The 14,017-nt window shown below is 36.5% G+C and overlaps 1 pseudogene; it reads right to left on the bottom strand.

The window, feature by feature from the left end:
• Nucleotides 1-1,341: 1,341 nt before the first annotated feature.
• On the bottom strand, nucleotides 1,342-13,803 carry LOC118978592 (elongation factor 1-delta-like; annotated as a pseudogene).
• Between the last annotated feature and the right edge of the window lie 214 nt (nucleotides 13,804-14,017).

Raw genomic sequence — 14,017 nt, 5'->3', positions numbered from 1 at the left:
CAAAACAATTTAATTATGTTATAAATGTATGAAAACCTCACACAGCAAGTGGTGGGAAGAAAAGTTGCTAGCCTAAGTAATTTTGAAAATCAGTAGAATTTGCAAGCAAAGCAAAAGGAACCATACCTAAGTACTGCGCTGTATTTGATAAAGTTGTTTGCTACGGAGGTTATAGGTTAACAACTGTGATAGCTCTACACATGTTTACTGGAATGTAATCATTAAGTCTATGGGTAACAGAGAGTGAGAGTGAGGTTTCTTACCATTGGAATGAGAGGTGACAAATAAGCAAGGGGAGGGGACTAGAGATATTCGTGTGGCAATTCACTGGAGTGGAGGCGGCAATATGAACTTCTTTAATATCTATTAATGTACAGCTACAGATACTTGCATATGTGTATTATATACACAAATATGTTGCCTTGTGTAACTGGGCAGCATGGGGCCTGGCTTCTGGTCACCATGTATACACACACCACAGAGATTTGTGAGTAAGGAAATAGGTTTTTATTAAGAGCAGTCCCAATTTGAGGGGGCTGGGAGCACTCCTGCTCTGTGCTGAAGGAGCTCATCTCTCCCTCAAAGCACAGAAAACCAGCCACTCCCAGGGAGACTAAAGTCCAAAGTCAGGTCTGTAAGTTCCCCACTACTGCTTATCTCTAGCCTAAGGTTGCTGCTGAAATGGGTTTCTGCCTCTCCAGCTCCAGGCTCGCTCTCTCTCTGGTGCCTGAGTCACCATCACCTCACACGCAGCAGCTCTGGTCTCTCAATGTTGCTCTGTCTTTGTGCACTGCTCTCAGGATGAGAGAGTGGACACAGTCAGGACCCATGTACGGGGCTGCACTGGGTCATAGTGTCCCAACATCCGGCACCGGGTGAGGCACGCATCCCAGCATGGCATCCCATCCTACCTCTCTGAGCTGGCATTCAACCATGTGGGGCCTAAGAGCCATCTCAGCAACTGCCACTCCTGCCTATGCAGGGCAAAGCAAGACAGCTGCTTCTGCCCATCTTCGGTTTAAAAGTCCTCTTCCAGAATCCCAGGTAGTGGTGTCCTTTTCAACCCCCTTCTGCTCGCCATTTTCCACATGGGGGCAGAAGTCTTGGACCATGCTTGCTCTGTACAAGCTCTCTTCTGCTGAGTCACAGGATGCTTGTCTGCCCTGCGGGATCTCCCTCCTCCGGTGGCTCCTCCCTTTACAGGGAGTGCCAGCTGCTTTTAATCTTCAATTCTGTCTTGGGGTTTTTGTCTCCACCCCTGCCTTCTCCAGTGATTTGTCCCCATCGCTCTGGTAACTTGCTCTGTAGCTGAAGAGGTCCTAGAAGCAACCACACCAGGGGTTAATGAATGTGCCCAACACCCAGATCTTGGTGTCTATTACTTTTCTCCAACAAAAGAAACCGGGGCTGATTCTGTGATTCCAGAGCTGGAGCAGGAAATTTATAAGAGGATCCTACAAACATCTTGTAAAGCTAGGGAATAAAAAAAAAAAAAAACCCTCAAGCAATTGGGAAAAAAAGAATAATTGTATTACCAAACAGCAAGTGGAATACAGCTGCCCACCACTACCATCTAGGCAAAATTCCAGAGGCAGAGTTTTGGTGATAAAGGAAAGGAGTCTTTATTCAAAAGCTACACAATTTTGGAATAACAGTTTTCCACATGCATTAGTCACGTAAGGCTGTCAATTGAAGCTAAACTCTTTCTAACACTTGAGTTCTCCCATCATTCCTCCTGTTAGTTTTTTCATTATCTTATTTCCATGGTGTTAGTTTGCAAACTAAAACCACATAAAATACAAAATCTACACAATTTTGGAAGAATGGCAGGCTTCTGCCTCAGAGCTCATCCCCTCTAAAATACCCAAAGATGAATAAACCTGCCACCCTCTGCCAGGCCAGCCCAATCCTAGGCCACACCTGGGTGTAGTTCCAGGTGTAGTTCCTGGGATGAGTTCCTTCCCATCCAAAAGACCATCTGCTGGGAAAGTCAGGCAGCTGCAGCCCCATTATCCAGGCATCCTCCAGGAGGAGAGCCCAAGAGCCAGTCTCTGCCCACCCTTTTATTTTAAATCTTGTGGCCCATAGTTCCATATGCTCTTGAAGCACTCAGCTTCTCAGCCAGTCCTCTCCTAGACCGTTTAGAATTGCCTTAGGCGACCTCCTCCAGGCCCCCCTTCTACTCCCCCCCAGCGATCTGATCAGGTCTCTCCGTATCAACTGGAGTATGTACAAGAGAAAAAGAACTCAAGTGAAAGAGCTGCCAATGGCCAAAGCTACAATAATGTGTGCACAGAAATAAAGTCACATTAGATTACAACTCGAAGCATAAAATAATTGTCCATGAGTGTAAACTTTGGTGTGATATAAAACAAGGGGGCCATTCTATGGAAAGCAATCTCACAGGGCGATCTAACATTATAAATTCCTAACTGGGCAGATCCTGGTGGGTTATCACACCCCAGGCATAACTTTTTAGTAAAAGGTTTACTTTTCCTTAAGCAAGCTCTCTCCATCGTTTCTGTGCATCCGGGTTCACACACCTTTGAAATAAGATAATCATCCTCAAGGGAGCACATAATCTTGTTAACTATCCTGTAATTCAACCCCACTTTGCTTTCTTGCATTTCCCTATAATATTCCCTATATCCCCTCCTTAATTTCAAATGCATAAAAGTCACTGCAAGAAACTGTTCTTCTCTGGAGCATTGGAGATCTTGCTCCCCAGCCTATGTCATCAGTTTGGCTCAAATAAACTCATAAAAATTCTCCACAGGTCTGGACATTGATTATGTAGACACATGTAGATGATTAGATGCATAAATAAATGTAGAAGAAACACATTTCCAGTGCAGCAGAGTTCTAAGTTATTTACATAGATATTCTTCCCCCAAGACGGTGCAGCGTAACTCCTGACTCCTTGACCGTTGTCAGTAAATAGTTATTCTTCACAGAGAATGCAGTATGAAGAGGAAGACAACAAGAACTTCAGAGTGGACCCACCTTGAGCTGACAAGCACTCCCTCACCTCAGTGTCAATGTTAATACCAACAGTGAGATAACATTTAAAACCAGTTAAAATTAGAAGTCTATTTTAAAAATATTAAACAATCCATTATGAGCTGACTTTATCTCCTCCCTCCACATCAAATTTGTATGTTGCCGCTCCTAATGCCCCTTGTGGCTGCATTTGGAGATGGAGTCATTATGGAGGTAATTAAGGTTAAAAGAGATTGCAAGTGTGGAGCCCCAATCCCCTAGGGCTGGTCAGAGACCCCAGAGAGCTCTTCGTCTCTGTCTCCTGCTCTCCCTCTCTACACAGTGCAAAGGCTGTGTGAGCACACAGCAAGAAGGTGGCCATCTACAAACCAGGAAGAGAGGTCTCACCCAAAATGGACCCACCGGTCCCTTCACCTGGGTCTGTTCAAACCTCCAAAATGGTGAGAAAGTGAGTTTCTGTTGTTTAAGCCATCCAGCCTATGACAGCTTGTTTTGGCAGCCCAAGTAGAGTAATACACAGTCATTAACAGGGATACCAACTTGAGTACAAGGAATTTGGAGATGCCAAAGTAAATTTAGAGACCAAATTAAATGTAAATATGCTCTGAGGATATTAATGAATATGCTATTTGATGTACGACTGAAGTAAAAATAGAATGTATCTGCATGTTGTTGGGGAGAACTGATTTTGAACAATAAACAATCTTACTATTTAGAGAGAAAAATTGTTCTTAAGCAGCAATTGAAACTGTAACTCACCCATGGTTTAAAATTTGTTGTGTGATTCATCATTTCCATAGTGCTAGAGGGTTGCATTTGATATACTGCTTCATTCAAACAAAGTGTGTTATTTTTAAAAATATGATTAATGTTAGTAACAGAGTGAACTAATCTTCATTAACCTCTGTAATATATTTGATTCGGGAATCAAATAATTACCCCACTTGCGATTTAACTGTTTCTTCCAAGTACAAAATATTTCCATGTGTCTTATACTTTGGATAAGTTTCCTCTCACTACTGATAGGAGTGGTTTGGATTAATACATTTTTTTATAATATATGTACTTTATTTATTTTTTGAGTTTTTAAAATTTAATTGTTGTTTAAGTAAAGTTTTCTGTCTTTTACTCCCGTCCCAGCCCCCGTCCAGTGCTCCTCAACTCCCTCCCATTTCCACCCCCCTTAGTTGTTGTCCATGTGTCCTTTATACTAGTTCCTATGGATTAATACAGTTTTGAAATAGTATTTAAGTAGTAAATAAAGTAAATATAATGCCAACACTACCACCATTATGCACTTGACTCACATTCATCTTTTATGAAAAGTTACACCCTAACCAGAACAATAACTTATAAATTGTAAATTTATATTAAATTAACAAAGTAATAGTTTTTGCATGGGAACAGATTCAAATAATAATGTTTGGAAGCATGGTGCCTGTTTTTATTCTCACTGAAAAAAATTAAATGTCTACCTTTCTTTTTTACTTAATTCAGTAAACATTGAAGTAATTTTCCATTTTACTTTAGAGAATCAATTTCAGGAAGCATTTCCACCCACTCCAAAATCAACATTATTTGGAGGGTTTGTAAATTGGAGTTTTAATTACAGCTCTTTGCAAAGAATAATGAAATTACATAAAAATTTTATTTTGCTAGGAACAATAGAAAGCTATTAACTCATTGGACTCTGTTCACTGAAGGCATGATTCTCAATAACCTTAGTTAAATATTGGGGCATTATTTCATTAACTATAATAGCCAATAATTGAGGCTTGGAGCACTAAAATTTTTCATTAAAAATGTACATTTCTGAAAAAGTAGAAGAGAGTTCACATTTTATGTTTTGGCTGATGCTTTCATGAACTAGAACATAGTTCTTTGGTGGCAGAGATCTTTGCTACATCTGTTCTTGTGCACCCACCACTGGAAGAGCACTGACATACAATGCACTACTGATAAATAGTTACTGAATGAATGAGTGTGCTCATTAAGACTTCCGCACACAGCCCCGGCTGGTGTAGCTCAATGGATTGAGTGCAAGCTTGCGAACCAGAGTATCGTGGTTTGATTCCCAGTCAGGGCACATGCCTGGGTTGCAGGCCAGTTCCCAGAAGGGGATACATGAGAAGCAACCATGCATTGATATTTCTCTCCCTCTCTCCTTTCTTTCCCCTCCAAAGATAAATAAATAAAATCTTAAAAAAAAGACTTCCACAAACATTATAAACTCAAAAATGATCATTGTTTTTATCTCAATAGACATTTTTTCAAGAAATACATGCAAATAGCCAACAGGTCCCTGAAAAGATGTTCAACATTACTAATTATTTGGGAAATACAAATATAAATCCCAATTAGATAATTAAAATTCACAACTAACACCAGACCTGTTAGAGTGACTATTACCAAAAAGATTAATAAGTGTTGACAAGGCCGTGAAGAAAAGAAAACTGTGAGTAGAAAAGTAAATCGGTGCAGGCACTATGGAAAACAGTATGGAAGTTCCCCAGAGAATTAAAAATAGAACTACCATGTGATTGAAAAGCCTCACGTCTGGGTGTTTATACCAAAACAAAGCAAACATCAAACACACACACAAAGATGCTAATTCTGAAAGGGATATGTACCCCATGGTCATTACAGGACTCACAATAGCCAAGAAACTGAAATAACCTGGGTTTTGGATCAATAGATAAATAAATTCATGTATATTTATATTTTTAAATATTATATTTTAATATATAACAATGAAATAATATTCATTCATAATAAGGAAGGAAATTCTGCCACTTGTGACAACATAAATGTACTTGAAGGTATTAATGCTAACTAAAATAAATCAAGCAAGAGGAGAAAAGACTCATACCATATGATCTCACTTATATGTGGAATCTTAAAATAATAAAACTCATAGAAAAAGAACAGATTGGTGGTTGCCAGAAGCAGAGGGTGGTGGGTGGGAAAAATGGCTGAAGGTGGTATAAAATGTTTTTTCTTTTTTCATTTTCTTCCTTAAAGATTACTGTGGAATGAATGACCCTTGAAGAACCTCCATAAAGTGCCTCTTGACAAGGTCTGAAAAAGATGAAATCTATAATGTAGATATTGTAGATCCATATTGTTCTGTGGCTACTCTAAGAATATTAACAAACTTGTAGGATGAATCACAAACTGGAACAACTTTTGTATAAAATACAAAAACCAAAGGTAGACAAACATTACAGTAAACAATCTAGAAATTCTACCATATGAAGATTTAGCTATATTTAAATTGTTGAAGGATTATTGTATATAATATGATATAATACATCATATCATATATATTTCATATCATATTATATATAATATCATATATCAATTCATTTCATATATGAAATGAATATGACTTACTCTTGCTCCACAAGGTGCCATTTATTTTGGACCCTGGTTTAAAATCAGTATAAGGAATACTTAACAGCGCTAGCTATGGGTTTATAGAGTGAGTGCCCACTGGTAAAGGAGACTACCTAGTACTGGATGTATTGATGGTGTGTTTGACAAAGATGCTTGACAGTTAGAGACTTGAGTAAATATTCATGAAGATTATACATAGTCCACAAGACTATATTCCTCCCCACATATTTACAACAACCATCTATTTTGCTACTTTGGAGTCAGAAAAGCACTAGCCTTGGGAGAGATAGTTTTAGTTGGAGTACTGACTTTGCATACCAATTTTGAAAAATTATATTATATTGGAAGTGTTAATACATTTTGGGGGGGATAGACAGTGAGGATCAAATAAGATTTGTATACATTTGATTATGTATACAATATAATTGTATACATAATCAAATAAGATTATGTATACAATTATATTGAACCATAAGAAATGACCGTTGTTACCTTCAAAAATAGCAGTTTTATATAGTTGAACCTAATGTTTCAGATGGGCCAAAGTTATTATACCTGTTTAAAAATAAAGTTTATTTTTGTTCTCTTTCAAAACAAACAAACAAACAAAAAAATCAGCAATGTCAACACTCTTCACGTGCTCCTTGAGCTTGGTCAGTGCTCTTCTAGCCAGTCGGTCTTGAACTTGTCGTTCTCCACCAATGGATCTGCAACTCACAGATGCCAAAGCCGATGGGTACCAGCTTGGAGCCGCCACAGATCAGCCCGTCCAACTGGATAGAATACACGTAGGCCTCTAGCCGGGCCATGCACATCTCATCATCCTAGGGCTTGACATCCAGGAGGCTGGAGAACTGGGCCACCAGCACAGGCTTCTTGGCCTTCTTCTCCACAGACTCCCACAGCCAGTCCTCCCCCAGCCAGACCGCCTCATTGTCATCCTCCTGTCACTGCCAGACAGGGCAGTGTCATAGTCCTCATCATCTTCCATGGCAGTGGCCACCTTCTTGGTGAGGGGCTCTATGTAGTACATGAAAGACATGTGCTGGGTCTACAGGGTTGTGGCCAGGTGGGCAGGCGAGCTCTTCTCCAGAACAGACAGTTATTGTAACCAATTAATTTGATGGGCTGAACTCAATAGGACATAGTCATATATACAATTTAATATACAAAATTTATCAAATTTATATATTTTTTATGGAAATATAATATGCATATAGAAAAGCAGATGTTTCATATGTGTACAACTCAACAAATTTTCAAATTGTAAGGGCTGTTACACAGTCCTTACACAGGTAAAAAACCCCAACATTCTCAGAACTAAAAAGTACCCCTCACATTCCTTCCCAGTCACAATACCCCTACTACTAAGGATAACTGCCTTTCTCAGAAAACAACATACCCTGGCTGGCATAGCTCAGTGGATTGAGTGCAGGCCTGCAAACTAGAGGATCGTGGTTCAGTTCCCAGTCAGGGCACACGCCTGGGTTGCAGACCAATTCCCAGCAAGGGACTCATGAGAGGCAACCATACATTGATATTTCTCTCCCTTTCTCTTTCCCTTCCCCTCTAAAGATAAATAAATAAAATCTTTATTAAAAAAACAGAGTTGCTTCACTTGGCTTTTTATATCATATAGCTGAAGCCATGTAGTGTGTATTGCTTTGCATTTGGCTTTTTTGGTTCAACATTGTAAAAAATTCATTCCATTGTGACACCACAATTTATTTTTTCCATTCTACTATTTGTGAGTATGGATATTTTGCTAGTTTCCCATTTGTGTTCATTATGAATAGTTCTAATATGAACAGTGCAGTGCACACTTTCTGTTGAAAAGATCTATGCATTTATATTGTGTCTAAGTCTCACAGCAGAATTTCTGATTCTTACAGTATGCTTATGTTCAATATCACCAGATAACTTTCTAATGTAGTTATACTGTATCTACTCTGACTAGCAAAACAAGAGTTTAACAACTTTGATTCTCTGCAAACACTTGGTAGTTTTCCATCTTTTTCATTTTAGGAAGTCTGATGGGTATAGAATAGTAACACATTCATGTGGATATCTGTGTTGACTGAGGAAGAACAACATGTTTTTATATATTTATTGGCCATTTATAAAATGTTCATTGTGAACTGAATGTTAAAGTTTTTGTCTATTTCCCTATTGGATTTTTATCATGTAGAGTCATGTAGAGGATTTTTAATCTTGGAAATCTTAATATATGATACTTGAAATCCCTAAAGTATAAATTCTACAAGACAAGTGATATTAATATTTTCTATTTTCCACAATAGTATATACTCAGCTCCTAGACCAGTACTTTAATTACTTATTTTTTTAAATATTAAATTAATTAATATAAAAACTCTAATTAAACCACATGTATTAAATTACTACATAGAACAGAGCTATATAGCAAACTAGGATTTAAACGTAGAAATCTATCTTAAAGTTTTACTTCTTTAAATAGCTGGCTTTTGTTAAAGTCAATTGATCATCCAGAAGATAGAACTGGTTTGTGGTAAGTGTATTATTTAATTGTTTCCTATTCACATAGCAAACCTCTAGGGCTCCATTTTATTTCCCATCATGAAGCCTGACTCTACATTTCTTTTCCTTTATAGAAAATCTCTTTGTCTTCAACTTGGTACATAATTGTCATAATCAATCACAGTATTAATCTCAACAGTATTCTCCCTCTAGCTCTAACTGCCTTTTCAGCACACGATGTAGAAAAGAAAACACTGCTTCTTTCAGTTCAACACATTAGAGAAAGCTAGAAATCCAATTTCCTGATTCCCAGGTCAGTTTTCTGTCTGCTGCAAACATAATGTCACTGAGCGAACTTTAGCTACTATATCTATAGAAAGTTCTAACGTTCAGAGTCACAAATTGACATGTGTACAGTCTTCTTCAAATTCAGAAGGTACAGACAAAAAGAACTAAGGGAAAAACAAAACAGGTTGATTTATCAACTTTCAGTTCGGTTTACTCTTGAACTACATACACCCTGTTTATGTGGTATTGATCCTTGAGGTTGCTAGGGTGTTTGAGTCAGACTAGAATAAACAGAACAGAGGACTGCTGGTTAGGAATAAGAGAATAGGCATGGTAATAAATAAAGGCAGTGCCTGGGGCAAAGGATTATAATTGTGGATTCTCACACAGAACCACACATACAAATATCCAGGCATCATGTGAAATAAAGACAATACCTTTTGAAGAACATCATTAATAAATTATGAATGAAGCTGTCCATTGGCAAACTTTTTTATCTGATGTTAACATTAGAAATACTAAGTCATCCACCCTAATAAAATATTCCTGTATCATAAAGATGTTGCACTGAGTAATACCAAAATTATAGAGAATGCTAAACAGTATACAAATATAACTGGCATTACTCACATAAATATTCCAACATAAAATGACACACTAAGAATAGAGAAAGGCATTTTCATAAAAGAAATTTCTTTCAAGTTGCTAGTCAGTACCATCATTGCTTTTTTTGTGGACCACAGTGTGAACTAAAAGCAGGACTATAACAGAGAACCGGGGAAATTCTTGGTAATAGCACATTCTAATTTCCTCTCCCACCACAACATCAAACACCCTAAAGAATGTTCAATAAGCCCTGGCTGGTGTAGCTCAGTGGACTGAGCATGGGGCGCATGCCTGTGAACCAAACAACTGCGGTTCGATTCCCAGTCAGGGCACATGCCTGGGTTGCAGGCCAGTTCCCAGCAGGGGACACACGAGAGGCAACCATACATTGATATTTCTCTCCCTCTCTCCTTGCCTTCCCCTCTGAAGATAAATAAATAAAATCTTTTAAAAAATATTCAATAATAAATATCAGGATAGAATGCTTCTTTTGTAGCACCCTTTAAAATTATTACATTTAAAATGTAGAAGTATGAAAATGATAAGAGCAGTGGTCTAAGCAATATTGTTTCTAACTTTTATATTATATGTGAGCTTGGAAAATAAGAACAATCTCAAAAATAAGGCATGTTAAGATTCCATTTCTTATTTTTAAATAAACAAAATATTAAGTTCATAACATTTTCACACTTAATTAAATCATCTACAAGCCAATCCACATTTTCTGAAGCAGAATTTATATAACCTGACCACATTTACAGTACTAATTGTATTGACAATAAAAGATCATTTGGTTTCTGGAATGTCAGATCAATATGTAGGGAAAATGTTATCAAATTCAGTATTGATGTCTTTCAAGATTCAAAGTAAAAGCAAACCAGATAAAAATACAGCTAATGAAAAGCATATTTCCTTTCTGCAGTAACATTCAAGAAGATGAATAACTGGTTAGTAGATCATAGGAAAAGAAAATTTTGGAAGAGTTTATTCTCATTCATAAGTACCACCACAAGTCCCTTTTTGACTTAACTCTGACATTTTGGGTTGTATAATTTGCCATGCTTTATGAATCTAAATTTTACATTTATAATCCAAGGTATAAATTAATTTAAATTTACCAGGTTTCATGTACAAATACTATTTTTTTGAATTCTAAATTATTTCTATATATTGTATGTATATGTTATTTTTGTAACTAGGCTTGCATTGAATAAACTTGAATTAAAAGACAAATCTCCCTCCTCTGGCGGGCGACACACCAGAGGCAACCATACACTGATATTTCTCTCCCTCTCTCCTTCCTTTTCCCTCTAAAGATAAATAAATAAAATCTTTAAAAAATTAAAAAAAGAAAGTGTATTTAAACATTATGTAAATAATTTAAGAGTGGTCGTGGGTTTTCTTAAACAAAATGGCACTGCAACAAATCACAAAGAAAAAGAATATAAGTTTGTCAGTATGCAAACCTTTTCATGCCAACAGACTCTTATATCAGTTTGAAAATAAAATGAAATTAGAGAAATATTGGCAATGAGTGGGAGAGACAAAGCTTTAATTTAATTATACAGAGAATATAAAGTGAAAAAGAAATGCCCTGGCTGGTGTAGCTCAGGGGATTGAGCATGGGACTGTGAAGCAAAGGGTCACCAGTTCAATTCCCAGTCAGGGCACATGCCTGGGTTACGGGCCAGGTCCCCAGTGGGAGACACATGAGAGGCAACCACACACTAATGCTTCTCTTCTACTCTTTCTCCTTACCTTCCCCTCTCTAAAAAATAAATAAATAAAATATTTTTTTTTAAAAAGAAAGCATGTTACTGGAAAAAAATAAGAAAAGAACATCAAAAGAAAATTTACTTATGTTAAGTAATAAACTAAAATCTGAATTTAAGACAGAAATATTCCTCCTCACATTTTAAAAATAAGCTTCCAGAAATTTTCATTATTAACTAATTAGAGATGCAGATAAATAGCATGGCATAAGAAAAATACATAGTATTGGTTAAAATGATAAAAATTAGAAACAATCTAAACTGGCACACTAAGGGAACTTTGAATAAACTATGCTATGCCTACACAATAGAATAACAAGGAGCCATTAAAACCTTATTTTCTTATATTTAAGAGAGAAAATGCACAAAACATAGGAGTAGTTGATGAATATAAGCACCTATTACTTTGAACAAAAAACTAGTCATTAAAAATATTTTAATTAAAAATATATCTAGCTAGCTAGGTATTTAGTTAAATACATTCTGGAAGAAAATGCACTAGAATATCAGTTGATTGCAGCACTGTGGGTGATTTTTATTCACTTTATACTTTGCTGTATTTGCTGCAATAGCATGTAGTATAAATTGCATAACCTAATGAAAATACAATAATCTAATCTGTAGATTAGATATTATTATTTCCATATTGAAAACAAATATAATGTCATACACAAAAACATATAGCTTACATTATAAGTTCCCAGTTGTATTTTTCATTTAAAAGTACTTCTCCAAGACATCATACTTCCTACTCAAATAATATGACTTCTGTGCAGGAAGAATTATTCAAACATTTAAAATCTGAGAGTGCATAGTGCAATTAATAATTAAGAAAAAAACAAGTTGATGGTAAATTAGAAGTTGCGTCTTTGGTCAATATAAAGTGGATGTGTTGCCAATGAAGAGAGACTGCATCAATTCGTGTTGTCCTTCTTGAATTGTATTCCAAGACTCAGGCATTGGAAATACAAAATGACATTTATACTTACTGTACCAAATTCTCAATTTTTTTCAACCATAAAAATGTAGATTATAATGCAATCCCTATAATTTTTTCCACAAGGTTTAAAACAGACTTACATGCAAGGCAGGGGAAAAAATTGAGGAATTTAAAATAACAAGACAAATTGTCCAAGTTATACAACATAGTCAGCTAATTTTTATAGTGTAAATTAGTTTAAGTTTGAGGATTCATTGGATGCCTTTGAATACAAGTGACAAATTTAACCTACACTAACTGAAGAAGGAAATGTACTGGCTTGTGAAATAGAATATTTCATGCCAGTATGATTTTCTTTAGGCAGCTGGATCCTAGGACACTAATAATGTCAACAAACCTCAGATTTCTCAGCTCCAATCCATCTGTATTAACTCCATTCTCCAGGCGACTCTTGCATTTCATTGTCCAGAAATTTTGTCAGTTTTGTTCGTTTCTGTTTCCCAAGTTCCTGTGTTAGACACATGGTAGGTGCTGCAAAAATATTTGCTGAGTGATTAAATAAGTTAATGGATTAATGAAAGAGAGATAACCATAGTAAATCCAACTTCCCACCAGCCCAGCTTCAATGAGCAGAAAAGGTTTGTCCATCCATAGTAGTAGTCCCAGTCAATATCTCATTTTGGAGCCAAATAATGTCATCCTCTGCATAGAAATGAGCAAAGGCCAACCTCAAAAAGATAACTGACCTACCTCATTCAAGGACTGAGGAATAGGTAGCAATCCAAATATAAATATTGTTGCCATAAGAATGTGCTACAGTTGCTAGGAATTCAAAAGATGGCAGTCACTATTGTATATCTGTGTTAACAGAACTAGCCATACATAAACTCAATCTTAGTATTTAAATTATGCCTAATATTTAAACTATGAAGCACTAAGTACACCTTCCTCAATTAATAAGACTTAAGGAACATCCCATAAAATCTTTCAGGGCTAATGCTTTGCAAATGTTTTAGATTTGGTTGAATGAGCCAAGAGATTCCACGTTTGCAGTTGGTGGCTCAAAGTGAAATCAATAGATGCTTTTCTTCAGGGAGGGGGTTACACAGCATGGAGCATGAGTCTAAAGTGAAATAAAAAAATGATGACCTGTTAAGACATATTGGTTACCTTTGTTATTAAAAAGTAAAAACAAAGTACAAAAATGGATGACCCCACTCACTGAAGGCTTTTCCATTTACCTTCGGTAGTCTTCAATGGGTTGGTAAAAGCCCTTTTTGAACTGGGGTCAAGGCAGAAATCCATCGATTTACTCAAAGGCTCGGCTATCAATACAGAGTCTCCAGGATGTCTGGCACACCAGGCACCTCCAGACAATGTTTTAATGAAGAGTAGGAAAAATACCTTTATATTTATTGTAGACTTTCATCTATTGATTAGGAATTATACTAAATAATGAAATATAAAAATTGCCTGTTGCCTCCTAATATTTCCATAAGGTGATGATGGAGCTCACTAA

The sequence above is a fragment of the Sturnira hondurensis genome, unplaced genomic scaffold, assembly GCF_014824575.4.
Source record: "Sturnira hondurensis isolate 20B ecotype Veracruz unplaced genomic scaffold, ASM1482457v3 Scaffold0022017, whole genome shotgun sequence".
In the NCBI taxonomy this organism is placed as follows: domain Eukaryota; kingdom Metazoa; phylum Chordata; class Mammalia; order Chiroptera; family Phyllostomidae; genus Sturnira; species Sturnira hondurensis.
Note: the sequence above shows the minus strand (reverse complement) of the source record. Positions and strands in the feature narration are given on the sequence as shown.